Raw genomic sequence first — 26,248 nt, 5'->3', positions numbered from 1 at the left:
CATTTGGCCCATCAAGTCCGCCATTCAATCATGGCTGATCTATCTCTCCCTCCTAACCGCATTCTCCTGCCTTCTCCCCATAACCCCTGACATCCGTACTAATCTATCTTCCCCATCCTTAAATATATCCACTGGCTAAGCCTCCAAAGCCATCTGTGGCAAAGAATTCCACAGATTCACCACCTTCTTTGAGACTGGAACTGGTTGAGTAAATGGGTTGAGAGGAGAGCGCAGAAGAGGAAGGATCTGGAGGAATGCTGTAATTCAAATAGTTGTTAAAGCTTGTGATTTTTGATTTCTGAAATAAAGGCAATTCTATTTTTTGAAACAGCAAAGGAGGCAAAGGTTGAAGTGGGACTGCCGACAACGATAGATTAGTACTAGTGTGAGTCAGTGCTGTTGCAGATAAAAGTACGGAATGCCTGTGCTGATCCCCCAGGCCCTTCTTTAATATTAACCACCTTTCTTACGAGATAATCCCTATTATTCTCCAAGAAGATAAAACACAGATATCTTGATTGATTCGCCTGGGAATTTTAACAATCCTGTTTGAAGAATCTCAGTGTAAACAAGGCCTGGCCAAGAAAATATGAAATAAATAAGAGTTGATCTTCAAATCCACAGCTGGTTAAGTTTCATGGTAGATCATGTATAATTTATTCAGTTGTGTTGTCGGCTATCATTTTACTGAAGTCCATGTATACAACATCGACAGCTCTGCCCTCATTGACTTTTTTGGTCATGTCTTCAAAAAACACAATCAGATTTGTGAGACACGACCTCCCACGTATAAACCCATGCTGACTATCCCTAACCACCCCTTGTCTGTCTAAATGTCTGCATATCCTATCCCTCAGAATACTCTCCAACAACTTTCCAACGAGAGATGTTAAGCTCACTGGCTTAAAGTTCCCACCATTTTCCCCGCAGCCCTTCTTGAATAGAGGCTCAACATTTGCCACCCTCCAGTTTTCCGGCACCTTTCCTGTATTTAAAGATGACTCGTAAATTTCATCCAGCGCTCCTGCAATTTCAATAGACAATAGATAATAGGTGCAGGAGTAGGCCATTCGGCTCTTCGAGCCAGCACCGCCATTCACTGTGATCATGGGTGATCATCCACAATCAATACCCCGTTCCTGCCTTCTCCCCATATCCCTTGACTCTGCTATCTTTAAGAGCTCTATTTAACTCTCTCTTGAAAGCATCCAGAGAATTGGCCTCCATTGCCTTCTGAGGCAGAGATTTCTGCAGATTCACAACTCTCTGGGTGAAAAAGTTTTTCCTCATCTCCGCTCTAAATGGCCAACCCATAAACTTTCTTAAACTTTTTTTAACTGTGGCCCCTGGTTTCGGACTCCCCCAAGTTTTCCACACTAGTTTCCCGCAATGTCCTCGGTTATATATGATCAGGCCTTGGAGATTTGTCTACCTTCATATACCTCCTGATAGTACCTTCAGCACCTCTTGATCCTGGCTGCCTATACCTGTCCCATGCATCCTTCTTGATTTTGACCATTGCCTCTATTTCTCTCATCAGCCAAGCTTCCTTATGTTTGCCTGCTTTGCCCTTCAATCTAACAGGGACGTGCATATCCTAAGCTTTTGTCAGCACACTTTTAAAAACATCCCACTAGGTTGATGTTCCTTTCCCCTGAAACAACCTACCCCAATCAATTTGAGCAAGAATTTCTCTCACACCCTCAAAGTTGGCCTTACCTCAATTCAGTATTTTAACACGTGGGCCCTCTTTCCCTATCCATAACTATTTTAAACCAAATCGAACAGTGGTCACTGGTCCCAAAAGGCTCCTCCACGAACACTTCATTCACTTCATTCCCAATGTTCCAAGACTAGATCAAGTGTCGCCCGCCCACGTGTGGGGCCCTCTCAGTTCAAGAAGTTCAAGAGAGTTTATTGTCATGTGTCCCTGATAGGACAATGAAATTCTTGCTTTGCTTTAGCACACCAGAACATAGCAGGCACGAATACAGAACAGATAAGAGTGTCCATATACCATTGCATAAATATATACACATGAATAAATGAACTGATAAAGTGCAAATAAACAGATTATGGGCTATTAATGTTCAGAGTTTTGTCCGAGCTGAGTTTAATAGCCTGATGGCTGTGATGAAGAGCTATTCCTGAACCTGGTCTTTGCAGTCTTCAGGCTCCTGTACCTTCTACCTGAAGGTAGTGGGGAGATGAGTGTGTGGCCCGGATGGTGTGGGTCCTTGATGATGCTGCCAGCCTTTTTGAGGCAGCGACTGTGATAGATCCCCTCGATGGACGGGAGGTCAGAGCCAATGATTCGGCAACTCGGCAACGGACTTAAACGAATTAAGAGTAGGAGTAAATGGATCCTTTTCACAATGGCAGGCAGTGACTAGTGGGGTACCGCAAGGCTCAATGCTGGGACCCCAGCTATTTACAATATATATTAATGATTTGGACGAGGGAATTGAATGCAACATCTCCAAGTTTGAGCATGACACGAACCTGGGGGGCAGTGTTAGCTGTGAGGAGGATGCTAGGAGGCTGCAAGGTGACTTGGATAGGCTGGGTGAGTGGGCAAATGCATGGCAGATGCAGTATAATGTGGATAAATGTGAGGTTATCCACTTTGGTGGTAAAAACAGGAAAGTAGACTACAGGTGCACAACCTTTTATCCGAAGATCCAAATAACGAAAACCTCCGAATAGCGGACATTTTTTCGGTCCTTGAAGAAAGGTCCTTGAAAACGTTCACCGAGGGCGGCCCGCAGAGGTGACAGCGGAACCTCCGGTCGGTCCTCGAAGAAAGGGGAACTAAATCCCCATTCATAAAAGAGAAGGTGAGGGTATATTGCGCGGGAGGGTTAATAATTGACAATATGCTGCTGCCTGCCCGCTGAGTTAAAAAAGTTCCCACGGTAGCACGATACACAGTGTATCGTGAGTCTTGCGTGGGAACTTTTTAACTCAGCGGGCAGGCAGCAGCAACAGATTGTCGCTGCCTTCAGTTTCAACCCACCTACACCCCTCTGCTTCCCGGCCATGTGTGTGACCCCTTCCCTCCCCTCTCCAGCTCCCCGCCCATTGCACCGGCGCGGGGGCTTTGCACTGTCTTCATGTCAGCGATGCTAGCAGGTCAGTGCCAGTCACCGGAGACGTCAGGACCAACGGGACACCGACCCCCAGGCCCACTGCAAGCACGGAGATCCCAGAGACCCACAGCCAGCAGCAGCCCAGCCCCGTTCCAACTCCAGAGGAAAACTGCAAACTGGCCGGAGACATCAGGACCACCAGAAGCCGCTCCCCGATGGGCCACTACGGCGACAAGTGGCAGTTCGCTCACAGCCCCCTCATCGGGACACCGACCCCCAGGCCCATTGCAAGCACGGAGATCCCAGATCAGCAACTCCAGCCCAGCCCCGCTCCAACTCCAGAGGAACACGCTCCCCGTATGGGCAGAAGCTGATGGTGTGCAAGGTACATCTTGTTCTTGGGGTCGCGCAGCTCGGGCTGTGGGCGAACTGCCACTTGTCGCCGTAGCGGCCCATCGGGGAGCGGATTCCTCTGGAGTTGGAGGGGGAGGGGTTATTGTGCTGTTTGATCGCTGCCTGCTATCCCAGGGACAGGGAGACAGGACGTTCACCGAGGGCGGCCCGCAGAGGTGACAGCAGAACCTCCGGTCGGTCCTCGAAGAAAGGGGAACTAAATCCCCATTCATAAAAGAGAAGGTGAGGGTATATTGCGCGGGAGAGTAGGAATCCCAAGACAAAGTTGAGTGAGCGTTCACCGAGGGTGGCCCGCAGAGGTGACAGCGGAACCTCCGGTCTTTCCTGGAAGAAAGGGGAACTAAATCCCCTTCATAAAAGAGACGTGGAGGGTATATTGCCCGGGAGGGTATATCGCCTACCTGGAAGAAACCGGACATTTTTCCCAGGATGTCGTCTGCACACCAAAGCTCACCAAAGCTCACGTTTGGCGCTAAACGCACGTCGCCTCTGCTGCACACGGATATAAGAGTGTGAAAATGTCCCCTAAGGGCATATAGCCCCGCTAAGGTGACATGAGTGCGAGAGGTGATTCAATGCTGCGGTCACATTTATAAATTCAGGAATTCATTCAAAACACTGCATTTCATACAGACATTTATTCTGCAAGAAAAAACTACATTGAAGACTCAAACTCGCGACCGAGGAACTGCCGGGATCAAGGCGCAAACTCGCGACCTTACGGATATGAGCCGAGCACTCTACCACTGAGCCAGCCATTAAAATCTACGCTAAAAAAAATCCATTCCGAAGACCGACAAATTCCGAATTACGAAAAGTGTCTGGTCCCAAGGCTTTCGGATAAAAGGTTGTGCACCTGTATTATCTAAATGGTGGCCGATTAGGAAAAGGGGAGATGCAACGAGACCTGGGTGTCATGGTACACCAGTCATTGAATGTAGGCATGCAGGTGCAGCAGGAAGAAAGTGAATGGTATGTTAGCATTCATAGCAAAAGGATTTGAGTATAGGAGCAGGGAGGTTCTACTGAAGTTGTACAGGGTCTTGGTGAGACCACACCTGGAGTATTGTGTACAGTTTTGGTCTCCTAATCTGAGGAAAGACATGCTTGCCATAGAGGGAGTACAGAGAAGGTTCACCAGACTGTTTCCTGGAATGTCAGGACTTTCATATGAAGAAAGACTGGATAGAGTCGGTTTGTACCCGCTAGAATTTAGAAGATTGAGGGGGGGATCTTATAGAAACTTACAAAATTCTTAAGGGGTTGGACAGGCTAGATGCAGGAAGATTGTTCCCGATGTTGGGGAAGTCCAGAATAAGGGGTCACAGTTTAAGGATAAGGGGGAAATCTTTTAGGACCGAGATGAGATAAACATTTTTCTCACAGAGAGTGGTGAATTTCTGGAATTCTCTGCCACAGAAGGTAGTTGAGGCCAGTTCATTGGTTATATTTAAGAGGGAGTTAGATGTGGTCCTTGTGGCTAAAGGGATCAGAGGGTATGGAGAGAAGGCAGGTACGGGATACTGAGCTTACCGCCACATCAGATCAACGGTCCCTGAACATTGCCTAGTCTACAGACTCCAAACAGTCCTGGAGTTGTTCCTCTGCCCCCTCCCAGAGTCCCCCTAGTCCTTACCTTTCACTCTATCAGCCGTTGCATACAACACATAATCCTCAGAAATTTTCGCCACCTCTAACGGGATCTCAACACTAGTCACATCTTCCCACCTCCACCCCTTTCCACCCTCTGCAGAGACTGTTCCCTCCGCAACTCCCTGGTTAACTCATCTCTTCCCACCCAAACCACCCCCCCCCCAGGTACCTCCCCCTGCAACCGCAAAAGATGCAACACCTGACGCTATGCCTCCTCCCTCAAATTTGTCCAGGGACCCCAACAGTTCTTTCAGGTAAAGCAGAGGTTCACTTGCACCTCCTCCAACCTCATTTACTGTATGTGTTGTTCCAGATGTAGACTCTTATACATCAGCGAGACCAAAACGTAGACTTGGTGATCGTTTTGCTGAACACCTTCGTTCAGTCCGCCTGAACCTACCTAATCTCTCGGCTGCTAAACACTTTAATTCTCCTTCTCATTCCCCCACTGATCTCCCTGTCCCTGGTCTCCTCCATTATCAGAGAGAGGTTAAACATAAATTGGAGGAACATCCTCTCATATTTCACTTGGACAGCTTACAGCGCAGTGGTACGAATATTGATTTCTCTAACTTCATAACCCTGGCTTTCCTTCTCTCCCCATCTATCACCCACTCAAGTCACACCAGCTTCTCGTTTTCACCCAACAAACAGCTAACAATGGCCTGTTTCCATTTTCATCATTGCTTTTTTTGCATCTCTGTCATTCGTTGTTGTTTATCTCTCTACATCATCTTCTATATCTCTTGTTTCCCTTGTCCCTAACCAGTCTGAAGAAGGGTCTTGACCCGAAACGTTAGCCATTCCTTCTCTCCACTGATGCTGCCTGTCCCGCTGAGTTACTCCAGCTTTTTGTGTCTGGAGTTGCTGGTGCAATTGAATGAATTGGGACGGCATCCACTGAAATGAAAGGAAGGTGTCTTGCTGTTGAACTTTCCTTCCCATACTCTCCCCCCCATCCCACGCTCCCTGCTCCTCACTCACAATCTTCTTTCTCCAACCGCCGCCACCTGCTTCATATTAACTTTGGCCAGTGCCAAATAATTCCAGTTGCTACAACGGCAGTGGAATCCAGAGGCCAAGTCACAATAACAAATACTGAAATGCTCAGTTCCCAAGTGGGAACAGACACACACTCGGAAGCAGAAGGTCGCGGAAAATGACTAGAACAGATTGATCGCTGCCGATTCTCATCAAACCAACCAAGATAAACATCGTCCAATATTAAATCAGGGGTTACAGTACTTGGACGAGTCCCAGACTGACTCAATATCATAAGTTCATGTACTTAAGTTCTATGAACTTATGAACATGAGCAGAATTAGGCCATTCGGCCATTCATGTCTACTCCGCCATTCAATCATGGCTGATCTATCTTTCCCTCTTAACCCCATGCTCCTACCTTCTCCCCATAAGCCCTGACACACATACTATTCAAGAATCTATCTATCTCTGCTTGGAAAATATCCATTGACTTGGCCCCCACAGCCTTCTGTGGCAATGAGTTCCACATTCATTACCCTCAAAGGCAAATATCAATTACAGGGCAGTGATATAAGCATTCGGGCTGACATTTGGAGGGTGGGTGAGTGTGTACAGGGACAGATTCCACAAGGCATTCAAGCCTGGAGATTTTTGCTGTGACACAACATAATGTGAATATTGTATTTGCACGACTCAAATGCAAAGGCTTGCAAATCCCATCCATCACGTGGATGCTGGTTACAAACACAAAAATACAAGAGTAACTTCATGGGTCAGGCGGCAGCTCTGCAGAACGTGGACAGGTGACATTTCAGGTCAGGAGCCAATATGGGGTGGGGCGCAGTGGAAAGCTGGAAGGGAGGAGGGGCAGGACCAAGCCTGGCAGGTAATATGTCAATACAGGCATGTGGAGGGTGGGATGGGATGGGGGGAGGGGGGGGGGGGGGGGGGGGGGGGGGGGGGGGTTGGGAGGGGAGTGTTGATAGGCAGATGGTTGGACAAAGGCCAGAGATGAAGAAATAGGTGTGAGACAAAAGGGTTTGAAAAGTTGCAAATTTATGAAGAGGAAATAATATAATTAGAGGAGGAGGGGAGAAATTGGTGCATCCAGGTGGGGCACAGAGGAGTGGGGGTTGTGGAAATAAATGGAAGGGGGAGGGTGGGTGTTAGAGGTTATCTATATTCACATTCAACCATTACACTCCACCATTGCGTTTTAAGCCGCCCAGGTGGAACATGTGATGCTGTTCCTCCAGTTTGCAAGTTTGCACGTGGCCTCATTCTGGCAATGAAGGAGGCCCAGGACAGAAAGGTCAGTGTGGGAATGGGAAGGGGAGTTAAAAATGGGTAACCAGGAGATCCAGAGATGGAGCTATGTCTCTCATTAACAGGTCTGCAGCCAGTGTGGTTTAGAATCTATCAATGGTCTCCTTCCTTGGGCAAACTCTCTGTGGAAATGCAGTGGTGAATATTTTGACAGGAGTACTGCAGTTGTATAAGACGTTGGTGAGACCGCATTTAGAATATTGTGTTTAGTTCTGGGCGCCATGTTAAAGGAAAGATATTGTCAAGCTTGAAAGGGTTCAGAGAAGATTTACGAGGAAGTTGCCAGGACTAGAGGGTGTGAGCTACAGGGAGAGGTTGAGTAGGCTGGGTCTCCATTCCTTGGAGCGCAGGAGGATGAGGGGTGATCTTATAGAGGTGTATAAAATCATGAGAGGAATAGATCAGGTAGATGCACAGAGGAACAGAGGACATAGGTTCAAGATGAAGGGGAAAATATTTAATAGGAATCTGAGGGGTAATATTTTCACACAAAGTGTGGTAGGTGTATGGAACAAGCTGCCAGAGGAGGTATTTGAGGCTGGAACTATCCCAATGTTTAAGAAACAGTTAGACAGGTACATGGATAGTACAGGTTTGGGGGATATGGACCAAGCACAGGCAGGTGGGACTAGTGTAGCTGGGACATGTCGGCTGGTGTGGGCAAGTGTTTCCTCACTGCATCACACCATGAATCTATGATCAATTGGGAATGGGCTCGCTTGATTTGCCCCAGAGCACCCGACCACTGAACAGGGCTGTAAATGGCGTCAAAGAAAATTCTACACAACATAATTCTAATAGCTTACTGGGTAGCTAATAGTAGTTTATTCTTTGCATCATAATGTAAAACAAAACCATTAAACCAGATTCATAAGTTCATGTGATAAGATCATAATTGGGCCATTAGGCCCATCAAGTCAACTCCATCATTCAATCATGGCTGATCTATCTTTCCCTTTCAACCCCATTCTCCTGCCTTCATCCCATAACCTCTGACTAGCGTATTAATCAAGAATATATCTATCTCTGCCTTAAAAATATCCATTGACTTGGACTCCACAGCCCCTAAATTTGAGCCTTGCTCACTGGATCCATCGATCTACCCTATGTTTTTGTTTTCATTCTGCTTTGCAGAGGTTCAAATAACTGAGCGTTAACCCTCCATCACCCATCTCCTAGGCAGGTGTGCATCGCATTTAGAGGGTAAGGGTGAGAGTGGACAGGGACAGATTACACATTGAGAGGTTGGGAGGTCATGTTGCAGACCTCCCAACATATGATGTTGATGAAGCCTCATTGTGTTCAGCTCTGGGCATCATGCTATGGGAAAGATGATGTTAAGTTGGAAAGGGTGCAGAGAAGATTTATAAGGATGTTACCTGGACTCGAGGGTCTGAGCTGTAGATAGAGGTTGAGTAGGCTGGGATCTATGGATCTATTCCCTGGAGCACAGGAGGATGAGGGGTGACCTTACAGAGGTGTATGAAATCAAGAGAGGAATAAATCAGGTAGACGCACTGTCTCTTGCCCAGAGTAGGGGAATCAAGAACCAGAGAGCATAGGTTTAAGGTGAAGGGGGAAAGATTTTATAGGAATCTGAGGGGTAATTTTTTTACACAAAGGGTGGTGGGTGTATGGAATGAACAGCTGGAGGAGTTAGTTGAGGCAGGGACTATTGCAATGTTTAAGAATCACTTGGACAGGTACATAGATTGGATAGGTTTAGAGGGAGATGGACCAAACACAGGCAGATGGAGCTAGTGTGGATGGGACAAGTTGGTCATTGTGGGAAAGTTGGGCTGAAGGGCCTGTGTTCACATTGTATAACTCTATGGCTCTACAACTCTTTGACCTCAGCTCTACACCCCTTGTCCTACAGTTTAATTTAGTAATAATAATAATAATACATTTTATTTTCGGGCGCCTTTCAAATCTCAAGGTCACCTTACAAAGATTAAACAGAAGAGAAAAAAAACCATATAGTCGGAGAAAAATAAATAATAAGGACATCATCAATACACAAATTAAAGATAGAAATCGCTCCAAAGACACAAAATCAAAAAATCAAAAAAAACACAATGTGAAAAGAGAGCAGCGGCAGCTAAAGCGCGCCAGCGTCCACTCTCTCTTCCGACAGCCATCTTGGACACAGACTAACAAAGTACCTTACACACAGAAAAATCATCCCCCCACAGTGGTTACCACTGTGGGGGAAGGCACAAAAGTCCAGTCCCCAACCCCAGTTCTCCCAAAAGTCAGGCCTATTAAGGCCACCGCTGTTGCCTCAACGGAGGCCCGATGTTCCTGGCCGTTCTAGCCGGGTGGTCTTGCCCCGGCGTCGGGAGAGTCCTCACAGCGGCTGGGCCACCTGGAACGGCCGCTTCCTAGCAGGGGAGTGTCGGCTTCCGAAGCCGACAAGGACGCACCGAGTTGGAGCTCCCAGGCTCCAATGTTAAAAATGTTAATGTCGGCGCCGCCCGCTCCGCACCGCAGACCCGCAGCCCGGAGGTGTTGCTCTCGGCGGTCCAGCTCACCGGAGCTCCAGCGCGTCGATCCAGAGCGGCGACCCAGGCAAGGCAACGCCCGCTCCGCTCCGCGATGGCGCTCCAGCGCTGTGCCGCCACTGAAGCCGAGGTGCTGGGCGGTCCCCACCAGGAAACGGCGCTCCAAGCCCGCTGGTAGGCCACGAGGACGGGTCGACGGGCAGCCCAGAGAAAAAGCTGCCTCACCGACCAGGTAGGGACCTAGAAGTAAGGTTACCTCCTTCCCCCCACAATAAGAAGTCAATTTCTCTGAAAAAACGACGAACAAAACTAACTAAAAACTGGAAAAAAAATGAATTAAACGGACGGCTGCTGGTTAGCAGCCGTTCCCCAAGATGGCTCCTCCTCCTCCTCCTGAAATGTACAAATGCACATAACACAAAGTAATTAATATTTTGGCGAAAATAAGATTGAGGTGTACCTTCAGGTAGTCCTGTTTCCCCCACATCCCAAAAATGTACAAGTTGGTAGGATAATCAGTAAATTAAATGTTAATTGTAAATTGTCCCATTCCTAGACTGACCTTTCATCCTGGGCCACATGCAAACTCTCAAATTAAACAGTAAATTACCCATAGTAGTGAAGCATCGTTTAGTTAGTTTAGAGATACAGCGCGGAAACAGGCCTTTTGGCCCACTGAGTCTGCGCTGACCAGTGATCCCCGCACATTAACACTATCCTACACACACTGGGGACAAGTTAACCAAGCCAGTTAGACTACAAACCTGTACGTCTTTGGAGCGTGGGAGGAATCCGGAGCTCTTGCAGAAAACCCACGTGGTCACAGGGAGAAAGTACAAACTCCGTACAGACAGCACCCGTAGTCAGGGTCAAGCTCGGGTCTTTGGCTTTGTAAGGCAGTGACTCTACCGCTGCACCACCGTGCCGCCTGTGGAAGCCTCCACAGTCACAACAAATATTTGTGAATTCCACGCAGACAGCACCCGAGGACAGGATCAAATCTGGGTCATTGGAGCTCTGAGATAGCTACTTTACCTGTGGCCCACGACCGAGGAAGAACTAAGGGAAGGACTTGAACTTTTTTTTGCCTTCCATCACAGTGAGGAATGTGTAGGAGTCACTGTGGTGGATGTTCATGTTACAATATAATACAATACAATGTGTTTTTGAAGTGATCTGTTGCTTTTAATTGTCTGACTGACCTGGTCAATGAAATTCATCGTATGTTGCAAAACATACTTGGCGAATAAAGTGTGATTCTGATTCTGATTCTGATTCTGATTCTTATTACTTGGTATCAGTTGGTATTCTTACTTGGTATATTATTTATCACATGTATCGAGGTACAGTAAAATTCATTTTGTATTCAGTTCAATGTATCACTATACATAAGCACTTCAATACATCTTACATAAGCATCTCAGATACAGTATGTGTATAGCAGTAACACAATGAGACACCGTTGCAAGATTTGGCGCCATTTTCACTTTTGTGCCAGTGTGCCATCTTTATCTCATGGAATGGACGGGGAGGGTTACTTTCACTGGACATCTCCCATCAAGATAGATCTCACAGTGAGATTGCTTGCACACCAACACTGTTCTTGTGTGAATAAATAACAATAACTGCTGGAAGAACACAACCATTCAGGCAGCCTCAGTGGAAGCAAAGGGATGGTCAACATTCGGGGCCGAGACCCTGCATCAGGACTGAGAGCTTACAAGAAAGATAGGCAATATATACTGGGTGGTCCTTGGGGGGAGGGGGAAAGTTTGACAAATCTTGGAAAGGATGTTATCAAAAAGTAGAGCAGCAAGTAAGTTGAGTTGAGACAAATTGATTTTATTGTCATGTGTTTTGTTCCCGAACAAGATTCTTTTCTCAATGACCACAAAGTGAGATTATTCATGCACAGGGTCTCCTCTCTCAATAAGACTGTTCCTTCAATGAGGTTAAAACCATGGTGAGATTACCCTTCTCTCCAGAGATGCTGCCTGTCCCGCTGAGTTGATCCAGCATTTTGTGCCTATCTCTGATTTAAACCAGCATCTGCAGTTCCTTCCTACACGTGAGATTAGTTTAGTTTAGTTTAGTTTATTGACGCATGTATTAAGGTACAGTGAAAAGATTTTGTTGCGTGCTATCCAGTCAGCGGAAAGACAATACATGATTACAATTGAGCCATCCACAGTGTACAGATACATGATAAAGGGAAAAACGTGAATAATGTTTATGGTGCAAAAAACCGTTTAGTTCAGTAGAAACAATAGAATGAGAACAATAAGAGAGGGACACACCGAACCAATTGAAAAGAACAGAACAGTCTAACTGGGAAAGCATTGAAACCATTTGCAGTGGAGTTGTTGCATAGAGTTTAGATATTTAGTTTTTAGTTTTAGAGATTCAGCACGGAAATAGGCCCTTCGGCCAACCGAGTCCGCACCGACCAGCGAACCCTGGTCATTAACATATCCGATACACACTAGGGACAATCTTACACATACATCATGCCAAATAACCTACAAACCTGCACGTCTTTGGAATGTGAGAGGACATCAAAGATCCTGGATAAAACCCACGTGGTAACGGGGAGAATGTACAAATTCCATGCAGACGGCACCCATAGTCAAGATTGAATCCGGCTCTCCGGCGCTGCAAGCGCTGTAAGTAGCAACCCACCGCTGCGCCACTGCGGCCGCCTGTTTATTTTTGTTAAACTGCCCTTTGTCTCTCAGTATCCCACACCCACTCCCTTTTTTTTAGTTTTACAGAATAACAAGAGACTGTAAATGCTGGAATCTGGGGCAATAAACAAACTGCTGAAAGAACCCAGCATTTTCATTGTCTACATGAATGCTGCTTGACTTGCTGAGCTTTGTTTTCCTTTTGGCATCATCTGTTTTATGTTTTAGTACAAAGTCATGAAGGATCCTTAAGTAGCTTATAAAGCATGATAGACACAAAACGCTGCCTGACCTGCTGAGTTACTCCAGTATTTTGTGTCTATCATTCATATGAACCAGAATTTGCAGTTCCTTTTTTATTAGCTAATAAAACAATTGTTTAAAGACAAGAAACAATCTTGGAAAAAAAGCCACCTTGAAATAAAAGAACAATACAACTTCAGGAGGAGGTCAGAAGGCAGATGTATCAAAACATTTTCCGTTACAGTGTTTCGGCCCTTAATTTCAAACTTGTAAATCTTCAAAAAACAAGTTCTTTCTATTTGCTACGTAATAACACAATAATGAAACAGCCATGACAATTTCCTAATTTTGCTTTGGCTAGCTTTGGACAGCACGGTGGCACAGCAGTAGAGTTGCTGCATCACAGAGCCAGAAATCCGGGTTAGATCCTGACTGCGGCTGCTGTCTGTACGGAGTTTGTACGTTCTCCCCGTGACCTGCGTGGGTTTTCTCCGAGAGCTTCGGTTTCCTCCCACACTCCAAAGACTTATAGGTTTGTTGGCTTGGTAAATGTAAAAATTGTCCCTAATGTGTAGGATAGTGTTAATGCGCGGAGATAGCTGGTTGGCGCGGACCCGATGGGCCGAAAGGGCCTGTTCTCTAAACTAAACTAAAATTGGATTGGTATTAATGTAAATTGTGATAGTGCTAGTGTACGGGGCGATCGCTGGTCGATGCAATCTTGTTGGGCCAAAGGGCCTGTTTCTGTGCTGTATCTCTAAAGTCTTAAAGCTAACAGCAGGTCCAGCGAGACCTTTTTTGCAAGTGAGACTGCTTCTCAGAGAGACATTTTGAAGCGAGTTTTCTCCCAGTGAGACTGCTCTTCCAGTGTGGGTGTGCTCCCATCGATAGAGCTCTCACAAGACAGTCCTTCCCATTGACCTCCACCGATTAACACTGTTCTCCTGCCGGGTGCAGTGCATTGATGCAGCTCATAGAACTATTACCTCACACCTTCAGCATTTTCAATGGATCAATGGTTCTTTAAAGGTTCAAAGGTTCAAAGGTTATTTTAATGGTCACACACACCTAGGTGTAGTGAAATGCTTCTTGCCAGTGCAGCACATAAAGAAAGAATACAGACATAACATTAATATAAGAATTTAAACATAAAGAACATCCCCCCACAATGGTTCCCATTATGAGGGAAGGCACAAAGTCCAGTCCCCATCCCCAGTTCACCCATAGTCGGGCCTATTGAGGCCTCCACAGTTGCCTCCACGGAGACCCGATGTTCCAGGCCGTTCTCGCCGGGTGATTGTGCTCCGGCGTCGGGAGAATCCTCACAGCGGCTTGGGACACCTGGAACGGCCGCTTCCTTACTGGAGGCCGCGGCTTCCGAAGCCAACAAGGCCGTGCCGGATGGAGCTCCACTACTGGCGATCTCATCGAGAGATCCCAGGCTCCTGATGTAAAGTTCAGCGCCGCCACCCGCAGCTGGCCGCTCCACAGTCCCGCAGCTCCGCGATATTTTTCTCGGCAGTCTTCAGCTCACCTGAGCTCCAGCGCGGCGACCCGGGCAAGGCATCGCCCGATCCGCTCCGCGATAGCGCTCCAGCGCTGTGCCGCTGCCGAAGCCGTGGTTCAGGGCAGTCCCCGACAGGAAACGCCGCTCCAGGCCCGCTGGTAGGCCGCGAGGACGGGTCGAAACTGCAGCCCGGAGAAAAGCTGCCTCTCCGACCAGGTAGGGACCCTGAAAGATAGTTTCACCCCCCACATAAAACAGTCTAGACCTCCAGAACAAAAACACTTTAACTAACAAAAAATAAAAAAAATAGATGAAAAGACGGACAGCTGCTGGCTGGGCAGCCATGCACAGGACAGCGCCCCCTCTCCCCTGATCACATGTACTGATGTACAGTGTAATTAGAGTCATAGAGTGATACAGCATGGAAACAGGCCCTTCGGCCCAACTTGCTCACACCGACCAACATGTCCCATCTACACTAGTCCCACCTAATTGCATCTGGCCAATATCCTTACTAACCTGTCCTATCCATGTACCTGTCTAAATGTTTCTTATGCTTTGCGATAGTACCTGCCTCAACTATCTTCTCTGGCAGCTTTTTCCATACACCCACTATCCTTTGTGAGAAAAGACTGGTGTAAACATCCACCTTATTTCTTGGTAGCTTTTTTTTATAGAACTGGCGGTGCTTTGGGAGAACTTAGTGGATGAGGCTTATGAAAGGAAAAGGCTTCTTCTTCTTGAGTATAGCGTGCACAGCCTAAAGTTGTAGGACAACTTGTTCTATTTGATCTTGATTGAGCACGCCGGGTTGATTGCATTCGTCGAAACAAGGCGGACCACGTGAAGGTTGCAATCATCCACCCCAGGAAAAGGCTTAGATATGTAGATGTTGAGCAGCGAGGATGGATAGTAAGTGTTTGTCCGGTAGTGGTGGGTTGTAGAGGTTTCATAGCGAGACCGACCACGTCACTATTTGGAAAGCTGGGAATTCGCGGACAGAGTTTGCGTCAGGCTGTAAAGCAAATGTCAGAGGCAGCAGAGCAAGGCAGTAGTCGGATTTGGTGGAGAAGCAATAGTGTCACTTGGGGGCAGAAAGGAAACTTATGACATGCAGTTTATCTTTTATGTTTCTCATTGTGCCTATTTATATTGATTTGATTGTTTTGTTACTGTATTCCATTGATTTCTCCAATAAGACCCTTGGGTCAACAGTTAGCAATCATCACAGGGATTTTCCGCATGTCATGTCCGGATCTGTTGTAGACTATCTGACAGAGATAGTTTACTGTATGTAAACAGTAACTCTCTTACCATCATCTCACAGTATAACCAGATGGCTGACTGTTCAATACATTCTGGATATTGAAAGGCTTGGATACAGTGGATATGAGGAGGATGTCTCCACTAATGGGAGGGTCTAGGATCAAGTTCAATTTCAAGTTCAAATTACATTTATTGTGACATGCACCAATTGGTACAGTGAGAGTTGAGTTACCATACAGCCATACAAATAAAAAGAACACAACACACGATCGAGTTTAACATGAACATCCCCACACAGCAGAATCAATGTTTCCACTGTGAGGGAAGGCAATAAAGTTCAGTCAACTTCCTCTTTGTTCACCCGTGGTCGGGGCCTTTGAGCTCCCCGTAGTCGCCGTTATGGCGACCCGATGTTCAGGCCCTCTCGCCGGGATGATCGAAGCTCCGGCGTCGGAATGGAGTAACACACTCAGCGGCTTGGAGTTTCCGAATCGGACGCTTCCCACCGGAGACCGCGGCTTCCGAAGTCCACAGGCTGAGCTGGACGGAGCTCGAACACCTGGCAAAGGATCCCAGGACTCCGCGATGTTAAAGTCAGTGCAGCCCGCAGCTAGAGGTTCTGCAAACCGCAGCTCCACGGTGTTGATCAGGCCCGACACTCTGGAGCTTCAACACAGGTGATCCCCGGCAAGGCATCGTCCCGCTCCGCGATGGAATTCAGTGCTGCGCCGCCGCTGAAGCTCTGGCCATCTCCGGTAGGAAAGGCCGCGGCAATCTAGTTGTTAGGCCACGAGGGGGGGGGGGGGGGGTGGGGGGGGTGGGGGGAGGTGTGACTCGGGGGAAAGACGCATCTTCGTTCAGGTAAGTGACTGGGAAATGGATTCCCCCTATTATCCCCCCACCTCCCACATATAAAAGATTAAAGGGCTTGTCCCACGAGCATGCAACTGCATGCGGCAAGCGAGACATAACGTGGCCACTTCGATCGCCGGAGCCATATGGAGTTGTGTGGAGCTGGTCCCGACATCGCGGTGGGCTCCGGAAAACTGACAGTGTTCAAAAATTCCGCGCGGCAACGGTCTGCCGGCCCGCAATCGCGTTGAGGCCGTACGCACCGCTCGATGGGCATACGCAGCGTCTTGACACTGTACGTTACGCACAAACTTTCCGTGGACTTCGCTCAAACTTCAAGTCACTCACTCGACCTCCGCGCGGCCCCCACTTCCGGTTTGGTCGCGCTTGCCGCATGCAGTCGCATGCTCGTGGGACAGGCCCTTAAGAAACCTATAGAACATACTTTTTAATATACTAAAAATAACAAAAAAGGGTGAAAGGACGGACAGCTGCTGGCGAGGCTGCCACACTTGATGGCCCCATAGCCTCAGAATAAAAGGATGTTCTTTTAAGAAGGAGATAAATATGAATTTCTTTAGTCAGAGGGTGATAAAGCTGTGAAAATATTTGAAACCGAATGCAGTGGAATCCGTCAATGGATATTTGTAAGGCAGAGATTGATAGATCTTGATTAGAATGGGTGTCAGAGGTTATGGGGAGAAGGCAGGAGAATGGGGTTGTGTGGGAAAGATAGATCAGCCATGATTGGATGATGAAGTAGACTTGATGGGCTGAATGGCCTAATTCTGGTCCTATAACTTATGAATTATGAACTTATGAATACACTATGGCCTGTTCATCACAAAATACTATGCTCCTAATAATTGTATTAAATATATTTGAGCACTAAATGTCAGGAATTTAACTGGATTTCCCCTCAAAATCACAAAAAGATGATTACATAGTTTATTTCACTATTTGCGAAATTAAAAATAATATGCTAATTTGTTAAGTGACTAAGTATATCATAAATAACACATTTACAAGTTTTACAAGTTTAACATCCAGGATAAAGTGGTGCTTATCGATTGATTGATTGATTGATTATACCTTTAATAATCCTTTACAGGAAATTACAGTGCCACGACAGCTTCAAGACAGACATAACACCACACATTTCCTCAAATAGCTTCAATACTTAACGTTAAAATACAAGTTAAAATACAATGAATGAAAAAAAGTGCAGTTATTTATGCGCATTATATAACCTTATAGCAGCTGGTATACAAGACTTCCTATGTCTCTCAGTTTTGCACATTGGTGCAATCAGTCTCTGACTGAAGATGCTGCTCTTGATCACCTTCAGGGCATGGAGTGGGTGAGTGGGGTTGGTCATTATTGAACCCAGTTTGTTCAGAGTTCTGGCCTCTGCCACCTGCTGGACCGTTCGTTGCTCAGCCCCGACCACTGAGCCGGCCTTCCTGATCAGCTTGTCCAGTCTGTTTTTGTCCGCTATGCGGGCACCATCTCCCCAACAGGCCACAGCAAAAAACAGAGCACTGGCCACCACTGAATGGTAGACACTGCACAGCAGGGGTTGGCAGATGTTAAATGACCTCAGCCTCCTTAAAAAATACAGTCGACTTTGTCCCTTCCTGTACACCGCCTCCATATGACACTTCCAGTTCAGCTCACTGTCAAGCTGCACACCAAGGTACCTGTGGTTAGCGACCACCTCCACCTCAGTGCCCTTAATGGTGATTGGTGTTGGTTGAGTCCTCCTCCTCCCCCTCCTGAAGTCCACAACTATCTCCTTGGTTTTTGTGGTGTTAAGATGGAGGTTATTGTGAGCGCTACTGGTCTGTAGTCATTGTGGTGAGTGGGATGGGTCTTCTTTGGGACATGTACCAGGCAAGATGTTTTCCACAGCCTTGGAACCTTCTGTAGACGCAAGTTCAGGTTGAACAGGTGTGTTAGAATACCACACAGCTCTGAAGAGCAGGTCTTCAGTAGCCTTGGGCTGGTGTCATCAGGCCCCACTGCTTTCCCTGGCTTCAATCTGTCCAGCATTATCTTGACCTGAGCAGTATGAAGAGTCATAGGTGGGGCTGCTGGTGGAGTGGGAGGTGGAAAGAGGGGACTCCGTACAGGTGACATCTCAGGAGTGTTGGAGAGAGGGAGGAGAGGTGGAGAGGAAGCAGCAATGGTCAGCAGACCAGGTGGGGGAGGCTATTACTGAGAATCCTTGATTTAGGAATGTGCCTATGTGGTCCAACACCAAACATTATAACAGTGTAATATGAACAGGATATTTGTAGCTCTGGTGCATGTGAAGTGTGCGGTGCTGCATTTTGGGACGTCGAACAAGGGCAGGACTTATACAGCAAATGGTAGGCCACTGGGTAGTGTTGTAGAGCAGAGGGATCTAGGAGTACAAGAGCATGGTTCCTTGAAGGTCGAGTCGCAGGTAGATATGGTGGTCAAAAAGGCTTTTGGCCTTCATCAGTCAGAGTATTGAGTACAGAAGTTGGGAGGTCATGTAGCAGTTGATTAGACTGCATTTAAAATATTGTGTTCAGTTCTGGGCACGATGTTATAGGAAAGCTTGAAAGGGTTCAGAAAAGATTTACAAGGATGTTGTCAGGACCAGAGGGTGTGAGCTGTAGGGAGAAGTTGAGTAGGCTGGGTCTCTATTCCATTGAGCGTAGGAGGATGAGGGGCGATCTTATAGAGGTATACAACATCATGAGAGGAATAGATTGGGTAGATGCACAGAGTATTTTACCCAGAGTAGGGGAATCGAGGACAAGAGGACATAAGTTCAAGGTGAAAGGGAAAAGATTTAATAGGAATCTGAGGGATCACTTTTTCACAGGAACAAGTATAGAACAAGATGCCAGAGGAGGTAGTTGAGGCAGGGACTATCGCACCGTTTAAAAAACATTTGGACAGGTACATGGATAGGACAGGTTTGGAGGCAACTGGAACTAGGCTAGCTGGGACATTGTTGGCCGGTGTGGGCGAGTTGGGCCGAAGGGCCTGTTTCCAAACTGTATCACTCTATAACTCTATGACTCAAACAAACGGTGAATCTTTGGTATTCACCAAAGATAGCTTTGGTGCTTATACACTTTAAACAAACTTGGATCTGTGGTTAATCTGTGGAATTCTTTGTCACAGGAGATGTGGAGGCTGTCAATTGATATTTTTCAGGTAGACATCGATAGGCTCTTGATCAGTGCGGGTGTCAAGGGTGATAGGGAGACGGCAGGAGAATGGGGTTGAGGGGGAATGATAGATCAGCCATGATGGGCCGAATGGTCTAATTCTGCTCCTATGACATATGAACTTATGTAAACAGTATCAAGATGATACTTTGTGAATTGAAGTTCAAATCTCTAAGAAGTAATTACCTCACAGCAGAGAACTACTCGTTGAGGCCCTGCACACAAAGTGCCGCCAAGGTCCAGCACCATCTTGCAGTTTAGGCTGATCAAGTTCATTCAGGACGGTGGCACAGACGTAGAGTTGCTGCCTTACATCGCCAGAGACCCGGGTTTGATCCTGACTATGGGTGCTGTCTGCTGGGAGTTTGCACATACACTCCGTGACCTGCGCGAGCTTTCTCCGAGCTCCGGTTTCCTCCCACACTCCAAAGAAAGGGCTCAACAGTAGAGTTGCTGCCTTACAGCGCTTACAGCACCAGAGATCCTGTTGCTTGTCTGTACGGAATTTGTACGTTCTCCCTGTGATCATGGGTAATTAGTATGGGTTTTCTCTGAGAAATTCAGTTTCCGCCCACACTCCAAACATGTAGAGGTTTGTAGGTTAATTGGCTTGGTATAAATGTAACATAATTGTCCCTAGTGTAGGATAGTGTTAATGTGCAGGGATCACTGGTCGATGCGGACGTGATGGTCCAAAGGGCATGTTTCCACGCTGTATCTCTAAACTAAATTAAAGTGAAGATATAGACAATAGACAATAGGTGCAGGAGTAGGCATTCGGCCCTTGAAGCCAGCTCCGCCATTCAATGTGATCATGGCTGATCATCCACAACCAGTACCCCGTTCCTGCCTTCTCCACATATCCCCTGACTCCGCCATCGTTGAGAGCCTTATCTAGATCTCTCTTAAAAGTATCCAGAGAACCGGCCTCCACCGCCCTCTGAGGCAAAGAATTCCACAGACTCACAACTCTCCATGTGAAAATGTGTTTCCCCGCCGTTCAAAATGGATTACCCTTTATTCTTAAACTGTGGTCTCTGGTTCTGGACTCCCCCAACATTGGAAACATGCCTCTAGTGTGTCCAAACCCTTAATAATCTTATATGTTTCAATGAGATACCCTCTCATCCTTCTAATTTCCAGAGTATACAAGCCCAGCCGCTCCATTCTCTCAGCATATGACAGTCCCGCCATCCCGGGAATTAACCTTGTGAATCTACGCTGCACTCCCTCAATAACAAGAATGTCTTTCCTCAAATTTGGAGATCGAAACTGCACACAACACTCCAGGTGTGGCCTCACTAGGGCCCTGTACAACTGCAGAAGGACGTATTTTCTCCTATACTCAACTCCTCTTCTTATGAAGGCCAACATGCCATTCGCTTTCTTCACTGCCTGCTGTACCTGCATGCTTACTTTCATTGACAGATGAACAAGGACCCCCCAGATCCCGCTGTACTTCCCCTTTTCTCAACCTGACACCATTTAGTCTGAAGAAGGGTTTTGGCCCGAAACGTCGCCTATTTCCTTCGCTCCATAGATGCTGCTGCACCCGCTGAGTTTCCCCAGCAATTTTGTGTACATCTGCCATTCATCGAAAGCCTTCTGGAAGTCCAGATACACCACATTAACTAGTAGCGTGGATAAGGGAGAACCAGTGGATGTGGTGTATCTGGACTTCCAGAAGGCTTTCGACAAGGTCCCACATAAGAGATTAGTTTACAAACTTAAAGCACATGGCATTGGGGGTTCAGTATTGATGTGGATAGAGAACTGGCTGGCAAACAGGAAGCAAAGAGTAGGAGTAAATGGGTCCTTTTCACAATGGCAGGCAGTGACTAGTGGGGTACCGCAAGGCTCAGTGCTGGGACCCCAGCTATTTACAATATATATTAATGATCTGGATGAGGGAATTGAAGGCAATATCTCCAAGTTTGCGGATGACACTAAGCTGGGGGGCAGTGTTAGCTGTGAGGAGGATGCTAGGAGACTGCAAGGTGACTTGGATAGGCTGGGTGAGTGGGCAAATGTTTGGCAGATGCAGTATAATGTGGATAAATGTGAGGTTATCCATTTTGGTGGCAAAAACAGGAAAGCAGACTATTATCTAAATGGTGGCCGACTAGGAAAAGGGGAGATGCAGCGAGACCTGGGTGTCATGGTACACCAGTCATTGAAAGTGGGCATGCAGGTGCAGCAGGCAGTGAAGAAAGCGAATGGTATGTTAGCTTTCATAGCAAAAGGATTTGAGTATAGGAGCAGGGAGGTTCTACTGCAGTTGTACAGGGTCTTGGTGAGACCACACATGGAGTATTGCGTACAGTTTTGGTCTCCAAATCTGAGGAAGGACATTATTGCCATAGAGGGAGTGCAGAGAAGGTTCACCAGACTGATTCCTGGGATGTCAGGACTGTCTTATGAAGAAAGACTGGATAGACTTGGTTTATGCTCTCTAGAATTTAGGAGATTGAGAGGGGATCTTATAGAAACTTACAAAATTCTTAAGGGGTTGGACAGGCTAGATGCAGGAAGATTGCTCCCGATGTTGGGGAAGTCCAGGACAAGGGGTCACAGCTTAAGGATAAGGGGGAAATCCTTTAAAACCGAGATGAGAAGAACTTTTTTCACACAGAGAGTGGTGAATCTCTGGAACTCCCTTCCACAGAGGGTAGTCGAGGCCAGTTCATTGGCTATATTTAAGAGGGAGTTAGATGTGGCCCTTGTGGCTAAGGGGATCAGAGGGTATGGAGAGAAGGCAGGTACGGGATACTGAGTTGGATGATCAGCCATGATCATATTGAATGGCGGTGCAGGCTCGAAGGGCCGAATGGCCTACTCCTGCACCTAATTTCTATGTTTCTATGTTTCTATCTGCCCTCTCACCGAACCTGTCCAAGTCACCCTGCATTCTCATAGCATTCTCCTCACAGTTCACACTGCCACCGAGCTATGTGTCATCTGAAAATTTGCTAATGTTACTTTTAATCTTTTATCTAAATCATTAATATATATTGTAAATAGCTGTGGTCCCAGCACCGAGCCTTGCGGTACCCCACTAGTCACTGCCTGCCATTCTGAAAGGGACCCGTTTATCCCTACTCTTTGTTTCCTGTCTGCCAACCAATTTTCTATCCATGTCAGCACTTTATCCCCAATACCATGTGCCCTAATTTTGCCCACTAATCTCTTATGTGGGACCTTATCAAATGCTTTCTGAAAGTCCAGGTACACTACATCCAATGGCTCTCCCTTGTCCATTTTCCCAGTTACATAGAAACATAGAAATTAGGTGCAGGAGTAGGCCATTCGGCCTTTCGAGCCTGCACCGCCATTCAATATGATCATGGCTGATCATCCAACTCAGTATCCCGTACCTGCCTTCTCTCCATACCCTCTGATCCCCTTAGCCACAAGGGCCACATCTAACTCCCTCTTAAATATAGCCAATGAACTGGCCTCAACTACCCTCTGTGGCAGAGAGTTCCAGAGATTCACCACTCTCTGTGTGAAAAAAGTTCTTCTCATCTCGGTTTTAAAGGATCTCCCCCTTATCCTTTGGAGACCAAAACTGTACGCAATACTCCAGGTGTGGTCTCACCAAGACCCTGTACAACTGCAGTAGAACCTCCCTGCTCCTATACTCAAATCCTTTTGCTATGAAAGCTAACATACCATTCGCTTTCTTCACTGCCTGCTGCACCTGCATGCCCACTTTCAATGACTGGTGTACCATGACACCCAGGTCTCGCTGCATCTCCCCTTTTCCTAGTCTGCCACCATTTAGATAATAGTCTGCTTTCCTGTTTTTGCCACCAAAATGGATAACCTCACATTTATCCACATTATACTGCATCTGCCAAACATTTGCCCACTCACCCAGCCTATCCAAGTCACCTTGCAGTCTCCTAGCATCCTCCTCACAGCTAACACTGCCCCCCAGCTTAGTGTCATCCACAAACTTGGAGATATTGCCTTCAATTCCCTCATCCAGATCATTAATATATATTGTAAATAGCTGGGGTCCCAGCACTGAGCCTTGCGGTACCCCACTAGTCACTGCCCGCCATTGTGAAAAGGACCCGTTTACTCCTACTCTTTGCTTCCTGTTTGCCAGCCAGTTCTCTATCCACGTCAATACTGAACCCCCAATGGCGTGTGCTTTAAGTTTGCATACGTAAGTTTGTATACATCCTCAAAAAACTCCAGAAGATTAGTCAAGCATGATTTCCACTTCGTAAATCCATGCTGACTCAGACCGATCCTGCTACTGCTATCCAAATGTGTTGCTATTCCATCTCGTATAATTGACTCCAGCAGCTTCCCCACTACCAATCAGGCTAACTGGTCTACTATTCTGTGTTTTTTCTCTCCCTGTTTTTTCTTAAAAAGTGGGATAACATTAGCTACCCATCCAATACACAGGAACTGATCCTGAATCTATAAAACATCGGAAAATGATCACCATAATTTTGAGAGCCACTTCCTTAAGTACCCTGGGATGCAGACCATCAGGCCCTGGGGATTTATCAGCCTTCAGTCCCATCAGTTGAACCAACATCGTTTCCTGCCTAATGTGAATTTCCTTCAGTTCCTCCATCACCCCAGATCCTCTGGCCACTACTATATCAGGGAGATTGTTTGTGTCCTCCTTAGTGAAGACGGATCCAAAGTACCTGTTCAACTCGTCTGCAATTTCCTTGTTCCCCATAATAAATTCGACCTTTTCAGTCTTCAAGGGTCCAACATTGGTCTTAACTATTTTATCCTCTTCACATACCTAAAGAAACTTTTACTATCCTCCTTTATATTCTTGGCTAGCTTACCTTCGTACCTCATCTTTTCTCCCCGCATTTCTTTTTTTGTTAAGTTCTGTTGCACTTTAAAAGTTACCCAATCTCTGGCTTCCCGCTCATCTATGCTATGTTATCTTGTTCTCTTTTTATTTTATACTGTCCCTTACTTCCCTTGTCAGCCACGGTCTCCCCTTACTCCCCTTGGAATATTTCTTCCTCTTTGGAATTAACTGATCGTGCACCTTCTGTATTATTCCCAGAAATACCTGCCACTGTTGTTCCACTGTCATCCCTGCGAGGGTATATTTCCAGTCAACTTTGGGCAGCTCCTCCCTCATGGCTCCATAGTCCCCTTTATTCAACTGTAACACTGACACCTCCATCCTATCCTTCTCCCTCTCCAATTGTAGATTAAAACATCATATTATGGTCACTACTTCCAAATGGCTCCTTTACCTTTAGTTCCCTTATCAAATCTGGTTCATTACACAACACTAAATCCAAAATTGCCTTCTCCCTGTAGGCTCCAATACAAGCTGCTCTCAGAATCCATCACGGAGGCACTCCACAAACTCCCTATCTCAAGGTCCAGTACCAACCTGATTTTCCCAGTCTACCTGCATATTGAAATCTCCCATAACAACCATTGCATTACTTTTACTTCATCTTTATACTCCCAATTTGTCAATCCCTCCCCCCCACTATTTAGTTTAAAACCACACGTGTAGCACTAGTAAACCTGCCTGCCAGAATGCGGTCCCCCTCCAGTTAAGATGTAACCCGTCCCTTTTATACAGGTCACCCCTACTCCAGAAGAGATCCCAGTGGCCAATAAAGCTAAATCCTTGCTCCCCGCACCAGCCACCCAGCCACACATTCAGATCCCCTATCTCCCTGTTCCTGCTCTCACTAGCACGAGGTACTGGAAGCAATCCAGTGATAACCACCCTAGAAGTTTTAGCTTTTCAGTCTGCTGCCTAACTCTCTAAGCTCGCATTGCAGAACCTCCTTCTTCTTCTTCCCGACATTGTTTGTGCCCACGTGCACAACTTTATTTATCACATATGCAAATGAACAGTGGAATTCTTTTTGCATGTTTTACACGCTGGCACCGCCAGAAAGCAAACTCAATGCTAGCATTTATTTCAAGAGGGCTTGAATACAAAAACAGGGATGTAATGTTGAGGATTTATAAGGCGCTGGTTGGGCCACATTTGGTATATTGTGAGCAATTCTGGACACCATATCTGAGGAAGGATGTACTGGCTCTGGAGAGGGTGCAGAGGTGGTTTACAAGAATGATCCCAGGAATGCGTACGTTAACCAATGATGAGTGTTTGTCGGCACTGGGCCTGCACTCACTGGAGTTTAGAAGAATGAGGGGGGAACCTCATTGAAACGTACAGAATAGTGAAATATTTGGATAGAATGAATGTGGAGAGTGGAAGAGTCTAGAAATAGTCATAGCCTCAGAATTAATGGTCGTTCTTGCAGGAAGAAGATGAGGAGAAAATTATTTAGTCAGAGGGTGGTGAAAATACATTTTAACATGAACATCCACCACAGTGACTCCTCCACATTCCTCACTGTGATGGAAGGCCAAAAAAAAGTTCAACCTCTTCCCTTCTTTGTTCTCCCGCTGTTGGGGGCCTCGATACCCCATCTAAGTTAGTCCCAGTTGCTCGCATTTGGCCCATCTAAATCTTTCCTATCCCTGTACCAGC

General features: G+C 46.6%; 1 long non-coding RNA gene across 1 annotated transcript; it reads right to left on the bottom strand.

Moving 5' to 3' along the window:
• Window positions 1-1,565: 1,565 nt before the first annotated feature.
• Window positions 1,566-25,624, bottom strand: LOC116976969. Its single transcript, XR_004413091.1, has 3 exons — window positions 25,575-25,624; window positions 12,937-12,941; window positions 1,566-1,577 (listed from the first exon to the last, which is right to left on the bottom strand). It is a non-coding gene; the product is annotated as an uncharacterized LOC116976969 (long non-coding RNA).
• Window positions 25,625-26,248: the final 624 nt, after the last annotated feature.

Source organism: Amblyraja radiata, chromosome 1 (assembly GCF_010909765.2).
Source record: "Amblyraja radiata isolate CabotCenter1 chromosome 1, sAmbRad1.1.pri, whole genome shotgun sequence".
NCBI lineage: Eukaryota > Metazoa > Chordata > Chondrichthyes > Rajiformes > Rajidae > Amblyraja > Amblyraja radiata.
The sequence above is the reverse complement of the archived record's forward strand: the minus strand, read 5'-3'. Positions and strand labels throughout refer to the sequence as shown.